Raw genomic sequence first — 9,943 nt, 5'->3', positions numbered from 1 at the left:
GGTGAAACGACAGAGAAAAGACACACGCACACACAGACAGTGAGAGAGGAACCTGTACTCTTCACTACAGAAGTAAACAGTAATCCGCAACAGATAATAATTTCTTTACTCGAATCTTCAAAGAGAGTGTCAATTGTTTTAAGGAAAGGCACATAATACTGCGATCCATTTTTTTCCTTGATGTGGACTCTTCACATTTGTTCTTCGGAGTGGTGCACCGGTCTTTTTGTGCTTGCGTGTGTTGGGGCTTCAACACTGTTTTTACTGGTAAGGAAACGACTGCTTAGTATGCACTTATTATTTTTATGGTGTATTTCTGCCCTTGTTGCCTTTAGAGTATCCTAATCTTTCGGAAAGATCGCATGCTTCCTTTTAATAAGTCATTTCCTATAAGTGTGAGAAACAAAAGTGCATTTACTACAATAGAAATAAGGGGAATTTTGAGAAATATTTGACAAACTGGACCCTCTAGAAACAAAAGCAAACAATCCCTAATGTAGTTTTTTTTTAAATATGAATTATTCTAGCGGATAAGATGACGTTATTTTATCCGGGCAGCAATAGAACATACAAACAGAAGGTCGTACAAACATCACAAAAGGGCAAGTTATAATAAATGTCTTAACAGTTGTGTAATGATGAAATATTTTACATAGTCATTCTTGCTCGGGGAAAAGGGGATTATCGTTATAGATATTATGTAAAACATAGTTTTTGAGGAAAGTGAGAGAGAGAGAGAGAGAGAGAATATGAGAGAGAGAGAGTATGAGAGAGAGAGAGAGAGAGTATGAGAGAGAGAGAGAGAGAGAGAGAGAGAGAGAGAGAGAGAGAGAGAGAGAGAGAGAGAGAGAGAGAGAGAGAGAGAGAGAGAGAGAGAGAGAGAGAGAGAGAAAGAGCGCTTGTGCATAATCGCGCCTGTGCGCGTGCACGCGTGCCAAAGCAGTCGCACTGGATGTTGTTTTACAGTTTATCTAACAAGAATGATCAAGAATCTAGGCGTGTCTAATTTTCCTGTTGTCGGAATTTGGTTGAACAGTAGCCTTTATGACACAAGCGCGTGCACATTTACACGCAATCAAAACCAAAACGGTTGTCACCTAAGTGAGTGAGTATGTCTTCACAATAGGCTGCTGTTTAACAATTCAAGTACAAGTCTTATGTTCATGAAATGGTTTGTTTGTGATCTCAATTCCCTGAACTTGATATTGCAAAAATGTCTTGTTTTCTTCACTTTAATTGACAGCCAGCTCTTCTTAGTGTGTAGTTGTTTAACAAGCAAATCCACACACTAATAATTTCTGATTCATTGTAACCAAGGTGACTGCGTCAGTGACACTCATCTATTCTTTAGTCACTAAAGCTTTATGGAAAATATGAAGGCCAAACTGAGGATATTTTTGGTCCAGAAATAAAATATACAGTGTCTGTATGACACAATGATTACGAAGCAATGTGGAAACTCGAGCATAGTGCATACAACAAAGAATATCACCCATATCTGACTATAGATTTGTAAAGGGAAAAGTTGATTATGACAAATCATCAACCCCGCAGTGACTGTGTATTTATATTTAACTTTCTAAAGCATCCAAATCCATCTTTTAAGATTTCAAGTAGCCTGAATGACACTCATTGTTATCTTCTGCTTTTGTCTCATAAACACATATTCCGGTTTTGTCAGTAGAACTGTTTGTCTTTTGTAAGCAGCTTGTGCTTTACATCTCCTACGCTTATCATGACCTTTTAACTCTACCATGACTATCTTTTCTAAAGACTTGACTTTTTACCCCTACCCCCACTCTCGCTTATGTATATACACTTGCTCAGACACTATGTTGCCTATATTTGGTGTAATATAATAATACTTATAATATAATAATATCCTGCTAATAATCTCTTAAGTGTTATACTGATGTGTCAAGAAACAAAGAGCACAAGGCTAGGCTTTGTAATGGTGGAAATGCATGTTTAACTCATGTGAATGAATGGAGCCTCACATTCCACAGCAGCAGCCCCTTTGCTGTATGTCAGCACTAACTGTTATTGTCAATACTCATTACTACCTTGTGTCTTTTATCAGCCTGAGGACTTTTATTTATTTTTTATGATCTTGACTATCAAGACATGAAAAAGTTCTATGGTAATATTCATGTTTTTTTACCCTTCCAAATCTTGTGATTCTCCAGGAAATATAGAATGTTTACTCAAATCTCACACACCCATTAACTGTCCATTACCTCCCCTATTGACATGCATTCAGTCTTGTTTATGTAACTGATAATACAAATGTTTTAGCAGAAAAGTATGTTAAGTTATTCACTTTTGTAATTCAGTAATAAGAATGTATTTAAAATTTGCATTACTTCAATTTGTTATATTCATTATATTCAAGCACTCAAGGACTGACTAAGTGATTTAAAAAGCGAGTGATTAGAAATCTGATTGTTATTTTTTTTGACAATTTACCTCAACTGGGCATAGTTTCTACGATCTATGTGAGTACTGCTGAGGTCTGATGATTTGACGGGGAGACTCAGAGACGCACTAATGGTCTGAAAATGTGATTATCGTACCCTAATTTTCATTACCCCTTCTTCCAGTACCCATGCCACGTATATATTCTTTGTTTTGACACTTTTAATATGATGAACCTATTGTTGCAGGTCAGGTAAACGTCTTCATGTTGTATATGGTTTGTAACTGACACTTACATTTCAAGAGGTCAAGGGGTATTAAAGTTTGGTTTATGATGCCATCCTGATCTAATGCCTATTCTCATCTTTCTGTATTGATAGTTCGATTTGATTAACTTAATGACACATAAGAAAATTAGCATCAAAGAAAATATATACAGTAATCCCTCGAATATCGAGGTTAATGACATGGCCGCGATAATCGAAACATCGGAAAGTAGCATCACCTCTATCATAGCTACCTGACTGAACCACACAACTCATTTAACTCAATGTTTTTAGAAGGGCTGCTGTTTGTTCTGATCTGATGGCAGTGCTTCTCTCCTGCGTGGTGGGGGTTTCCACTTTTAAAGGGCAATCCCACTGTGTTAGCCTCGATACAGCAAGACCTTGGATTAAATTATAAACGAGCCCTCCGTGGGAAAGACTGCTTAATGGCATGGCATAAAAATTTCATGTAGGTACCACCTTACAACTTGTGATATACGTACTACACTGTGCTGTTTTTTGTTACTCATCACTAGTTGGCCAAATTTTAGAAACTGTAGTAACAGGTGGCAAGTTAATCCCTTTATTTGGGTCACATCTGTGCCCTCCCCTTCTATAAAAATCAATCGATTCAATGCCAAGCAAAATAGGCGATACAGTCAATGGCCACATAGTTGTCTAAATTGGGGTCTAAATTGATGTTTCAATGATAGGATTAATATACCCTTGGAGAAGGTTTGGAATTTTTTGTGACTGGTGGGGGTGTGGTACTGTGCGGATTCAAGCATAGGATCAGTTTAGAATCTTCACCCTTGCTTGTAGTGAGGGGAGAGGGGAATGTGTTGTGTTTTTCTCAACTGTTAATAATACTACTATTGTTTCGTCATTGTGGCCAAAAGTTGAACATTTGCATAGGAATCATCTTAAACAGTGGCATAATGAATCCATTAAAATGAACGTGTCACAAACAATGAGCTGACTCAATCTAATCATGCCACTGGCATGTGGGAGAAGGAAAGTATAATATTATCAGTATAATTTCTTTAATGGGACACTTTATTGGGAGAAATTAGAGTAGCATTTACATACTAAAACAGGAGACTTCCGAAAGAAGTTAATAACATGAACAGTTTTAAACAAGAGATGAATTCTATTCACCATTCAAACTCAAAATTAGCAAATAAATGATGATGTCATTCTTTTGGGGAGTGAATAATATTTAAAATACAAGTGGACTACAGTCTCTTTGCTGCAAAGCTATTTAAAATGGGTAATGTGAACACTAAAAGGAATGAAAATGAGAATAACTTCTGTTGTAGACTGAATTTGGGAGAAACTGTGGTTTCGGGTTAGGGGTTAGGGTTGTAGGGTCCTCTATGGAGGACAGTACAATAGAATTAAAGATGTTTCCGCTGCGTTTATTTAACTGGTAAAAATATGTTACTGACATTTACTTCATTTATTTGAGGCCTGTTTTACACGAGTGACTCAAAAACTGGGTAGGGAGGGGTGGAGAACAATAGGACAACATGATTTATTGTCTACCCAGAGTGTTTTTGTTGTTACAGTTCTGTCAAACGGATAAAGACTACATTATCTTGGTATCTTAATACACAATTTTCCAACAGTACTAAATAAATGCAAAACAATTAATCACATCAATTAAAAAAATAGGCATGCATTGTGCAAATGTGATTGTGGTTGTCATCATTAATTAACTATTTGCGACCATAAAATATCACATGCAATGTTTGAAGCAGTTACTGACTGCTCATTGTTGTTGCCAGAGAGCACCATTTAAGAAGTGTGACACATTAGTAATGAATGCTATTGACTGAAGCTAACTGCAATGTTTCATTTTTACTTGTATTCTTTAAAAGATTATTATACTACAGAACAGGAGTTTGCTTTTATTATACTTAATGGTGGAATTTTATGTCTCTCTAATACCTCTGATAATAAAGAAAAAAAATAATTGAGTGATGTTTATTTGATTCATGTTGATGTTTTCCACAGTTCTCTGCAATTCCGTTTAGGTGTGAATATGATGTTCTTGCTGTTCTAACACTTCTCCACTCTACTAATAACCCCAGTGGAATAACTTGCTCAGCTAAGACAGAATTTCCACTTCAATGACTATATCTTTAGTCAAGGTATTGAAACATGTATTTTGCTCATAGAGTCAGAGTCCCTTTACAAACAATAGTTGGCTCTGATTAACAGGTTAATAATGAGATTATAATGGCTAAGTAACATCCTGATATATCAGTGTTGTTTTTTTTAAAGTTTTGTGATGCAAGCAAATTTACAACTCAGTGTCAGCTTGGAGAGTCATGCTTTGTAATTGGATAATATCAAATTCCATTTAAATTAGTAACGCCAGTCATTATCACCAACACTCTTTCATTTCCTATCATACACACTATAAATGATCCATTGAATTAGCAATTGTGACAAAGCAGCCAATTGAATGTAAAGGAATAATTAACTGTGCTAATCGGTTTTGGCTGTGATTGTGATCATAGATATCTGCCCGCATCTATGTCCAGCACATGGCATTGATGCGATGATTGCTGTAGGATTAAAGAAGAGAAATAAGATTAGTGGGGGAGAACCACGTGGCTGTGATCAGGGCTGAAAGAGAGAGAGAGAGAGAGAGAGAGAGAGAGAGAGAGAGAGAGAGAGAGAGAGAGAGAGAGAGAGACAGAAAGGGAGAGAAGCTTTGAGAAAGAGCAGCACATACTCTGTCCAGATGTCACTGTCTATCCAAATAATTGAATATATTTCTAATTCTATTATTTTACCCTTTTTACCTTGAAATGGAATCTGAAAGCATTACATTAAATTTCAGTTACACTTCTGATCACAAAATAATAGTTTAAAGTTTTTACTAGAATGTGCTCACATAGTGTTTTTCAAGACAAGCTTTCTCATTAAATATAATTAGACTTATATTTGATATCATTGGAATGATGGGCCACTCCATGAAAATTAAAAATATTCATATTTTTGTAGCATCAGATACATGACATTACAGTTTGATAAATGATGCAATGTTTTTAATGAGCAGGGCTTATAGTTTAGTATGTGAGGGCATTTGAGTCCATATATTTAGAAGGAGTGACGTTGAGGCTTCTTAGGGAAGCGACATGGCACCTAAACTTAATCCAAACTCACAGCAGCCCAGAGGGCATTAAGGGTGAATGGGGGTTGGGGGAACAGATTCTTAAGCAAAGAGGCTCCCTCTTTTTTAGCATCTGCTTGCTTTGTTTCCAGTTGAACAACACACTTCACATTTTCAACATGATCAATAAATTTGCTTATTAATATAATATGTTTCTGACTGTTTTCTGCTATATAGAAGTCATATTTGTTAGACTGTAGATGTAATTTTTATCAGTGAGGCTGCTATAGAAACAAAAGCCCTTTTCATTGCAGTTTTACTCACAGTTTTACACTGCTTTCATGCCTCACAGTTTCCCTAAACCTCCCAGACACAGTAAGTCACAGAAGAACAGTAGCCAGCTAAGGAGTTTGTAATACTGTGATACTATCAACCAATGTTGAAACTACCTTACATTAGCTCCATATAGTTACTTCATAAATATTTGAGACAGAACAGAGACCTTGGATTATAATCCATTCCTGCTAAAGTAAATAGCAAGGAAGGATTTAATAAGACGTTTCTTTCATTTAAGTATAGAAGGATTTAAGATTTATGGGTTCGTTATGAGTGGTCACAGTTTTGAGATTGAGGGGTCAATCCCAGATGGGTTCCAACCTGCCGGTGTTGAATTTGAATGTTGTCCCCGTTCCTGAGAATAAGACATCAAATTGTCTTCATTAAAATTGAATGACTTATATGTTATTTCTGCATCATTGCATATGGTGTATACGGCTGCTTGTAACGTTACGGCCATTCTGAGCATTCTATGTGTTTCTCCAACATGAATCTTAACACAAGCTTGAATTTCGCATAGCTGTCTGTAGTGTCTGTTAATATGACCACGTCTGACACCATCTAGAAAGATCCATTTCAGACGAATGTATCATTCAAACTCGTTTATTACCAGTACGCACAGACTGTATATCACCATGACATGTACAATTCTCGGTTTTAGCGGGCATTCGCAAAGTATGCTTGGAGTGCAGCTTGAAAGCCAGTGATATTGCCTGTCTGACTAACTTAGGGAAACAAACTGGAAATATCTCCAGGCTACTGCAGCTAATCATTCAGTCAACAGAAGAACTAATCGTTAGCCCCCGATGTCAGCCTAACCTTGTCATGATGTTTTTTAGCGAATGTATGTGTGTATGTGTGCATGAGCGGATGTGTACGTGGGAGAGAGGCGTGGCACATGGAAAATTATTTGCACCCTGTCCAAGGATCTCATTGTGAGGTCAAAAAATGATAACAACAACAATAATGGATAATGTTGACTATGAAATAATTTTCAAATACTTAACTGTCTCATTCTTTGAATAAGAAAACATGATTCCTTCAATAGATGGACTTTACATTTTACTGGCCGATTTGATATAGTGTGAACCGGACATGTTTGCTCATGTCTCGTATTTCACCTTTTTCTTGTCAATGATCTCTTCCAGTCAGCTCTCTTGTGTTTGTTGCAAGGTTCTCTCAATGATTCACTGTGTGCATTATTTACTTTTCATTATTTTTTTTGTGAAGAACCAACAGCTGCTGGTCTATCATTTTGGATAATGATTGATGATATAGAAAAATCTTTTGATTTGTTTCCAATTTTCCATAATCCTCTTCTAATTTCTTCATGCATTTATACACACTGTTATAAGTAATTGTCAAATCACTTTTTTTATTGTTAGCAAACATTTGCTCATACAGTGTATCTTGTGAGATATTCATTTTGTGTTCCCACATACTAAAGCTGTATTTTAGATCGTAGACTGTGTTTTGGGGCGGCTGTTTGCTGCTCACCGAAGTTCCCAGCTGCCTGTCTGTCTGTAGCTTGGGGGCCTTGCAGTCAACTACACAGGAAAGAAGAGACCAAAGACAGGGGGCCTTTTACTAGAACCCCTCCTTCCTACTGCCTTCTCAATACACACAACCCCACATCCACCATCAGCATCACAACCTTTTTCACTGACTCTTAAATCTTTTCTAAAGAATTCCCCAGCACACTTATACCCTCCCTTCAGCTATCCCCTTGGCCTCAATGCCCTGTTCCCACATTGCATCCAGATGTGAGGATGATCACTAGGGAAAGAAACCCCTATTGGCATGTTCCACTGGTAATGTCCAGCACTTTTTTTTAATGTCAATACTTTATGATATTTTCCCCGGAGCATTTTGCTGACCACTAACATCAAAATTAATTCATTTACAAAAAGTAAGTCCATTTTTTATCTAACTGTTGTAATCACTTTGCTCAACAGTATTGTCTTTGTTGATGCAGCATGGGCTACAGAAATTGAATTCTATCTACAGTTTGGACTTGGACTAAAAGGATATTTGAGGCATATATTTAGTGACAGATGCAATATTTGTAGGATTCACATTAAGAAGCACCATGATTTAGCTAAGGTAATAGAAATAAAAAAAGATTAAATAAATAAACTACAGAGGTAATTATGTAAAAATTCATCCAACCTCTCATTTATATCATACCATCTGACTTCAGGCAAATGGCAGACCATACTCTAAAACTGGTCACCCATATGTCAGAGGGCACAAAAAAAAAATATATATATATATTTATATATATGTATATATATATATATATATATATATATATATGTATATATATATATATATATATATATATATATATATATATATATATATATATATATATATATATATATATATATATATATATATATATATATATATATATATATATATATATATATATATATATATATATATATATGTATATGTATACATACATACATACATACACATTTATAGGTGACTTAATCTAAATTTAAAACAAAGTATTTTTTAGCATGCTGTAAATAACAAAACTGTCATTAAACTATTGTTAAACTAAAACCTGTAATGCAAATATATTACTGGCTGATCTTCTAATCCCTGCCCCTTGAATTCTATTTAAAAAGATAATCAAAAAATCCCATCAGATTATAATGGACAATCCCAACAAAATGATTCAATTAGTCATTTAGATAAGTACTATAAAAGATAATCATCCCCCAAACACCTCTTTTAAATGCAATATGATTCACTCAGCCATTTATACTGTCCAGATTGCAGATTTTCTTTTTCATGTATGATACATGAAAGCCTATATTTTAAAGCATATACTGATAGAAAACTATCAAATAAAATATAATAGAAAGTAGAACCCATCTTTATACAGTAGATGATATTGAATTAATATTTAAGTATGAATACAATCATTCATTCATCTTCCAAACAACGCATCCCTGTAAGGCCTGCGGGGGTTGCTGGAGCCTATCCCAGCTGACTTCTGATGAAAGGCAGACTACACTCTAGACTGGTCGCCAGTCAGTCGTAGGGCACACAAGAAAGACAGACGACCATATGCACACACTCATACCTCCACACCACAGGGAATGGTGAGAATAATGTGAATACTACATATATCAGAAAAAGACAATCAACTCATTAGGCACATCCTAGCTACATATTAACCTCAATATTGAAACTGAGACCGAAATCCCACAAACAGCTCGTTGGCCAGAATTTAAATATCTGGGCAATTTGTCCACAGGCATCATTGTCCCAGATACATTTTAGCTTGGCATTATTAGTATGCTGTATTTGCGACCAAGGTTTCAATCCCCAGTAATGAATAGGGTTTACTTGAGCCGAAAGTATTATTTTCTAATATGGCAAATTATTTTCTTTTCAAATTTAGAATGGTTGTCATCAGCCCACGTTTTAAGTTCAGCAACTGACTCCGATTGAATGATTTCTCCAGAGGTGAGTAGTTTCCATTTTTAGTAACTGTATCATACAGTCATTGAGTCTGTGTGTGTAAAGCTGCCCACCGGTGCGATTTGGAGAGAATGACAGTGTGCATAATTCCCAAGCACTTATATCTAGTGTGAAAGGGCCTGTCGTCTTTATGGCGGATGATTGGCTGCTTGAGTGAGTTAATGACTATTTTGCTGCTTGGATGTTGTACAGTAGGTAACTCCCATTGGAAGTATGTAATCTCCCCAGGGAAAGCTACATAAACATGACTGATGCAATGTTTGTCTAGTTAGATAGTCGAACCTTCTGAATTTTCCAGTAA

General features: G+C 35.9%; 1 protein-coding gene across 3 annotated transcripts in view; it reads left to right on the top strand.

The window, feature by feature from the left end:
- The window catches only part of znf516 (zinc finger protein 516), a 34,763-nt gene continuing 24,820 nt past the window's right edge, over positions 1-9,943 (top strand). For 2 of the 3 annotated variants that reach the window (XM_077720588.1, XM_077720589.1), the window contains exon 1: positions 2-267. The gene's annotated coding sequence lies outside the window, so the exon portion shown is untranslated. Of the gene's footprint in view, positions 268-9,943 lie in introns of all 3 variants that reach the window. The other variant, XM_077720590.1, reaches the window with a different exon arrangement.

This window comes from Stigmatopora nigra, chromosome 7, assembly GCF_051989575.1.
Source record: "Stigmatopora nigra isolate UIUO_SnigA chromosome 7, RoL_Snig_1.1, whole genome shotgun sequence".
In the NCBI taxonomy this organism is placed as follows: domain Eukaryota; kingdom Metazoa; phylum Chordata; class Actinopteri; order Syngnathiformes; family Syngnathidae; genus Stigmatopora; species Stigmatopora nigra.
Note: the sequence above shows the minus strand (reverse complement) of the source record. Positions and strands in the feature narration are given on the sequence as shown.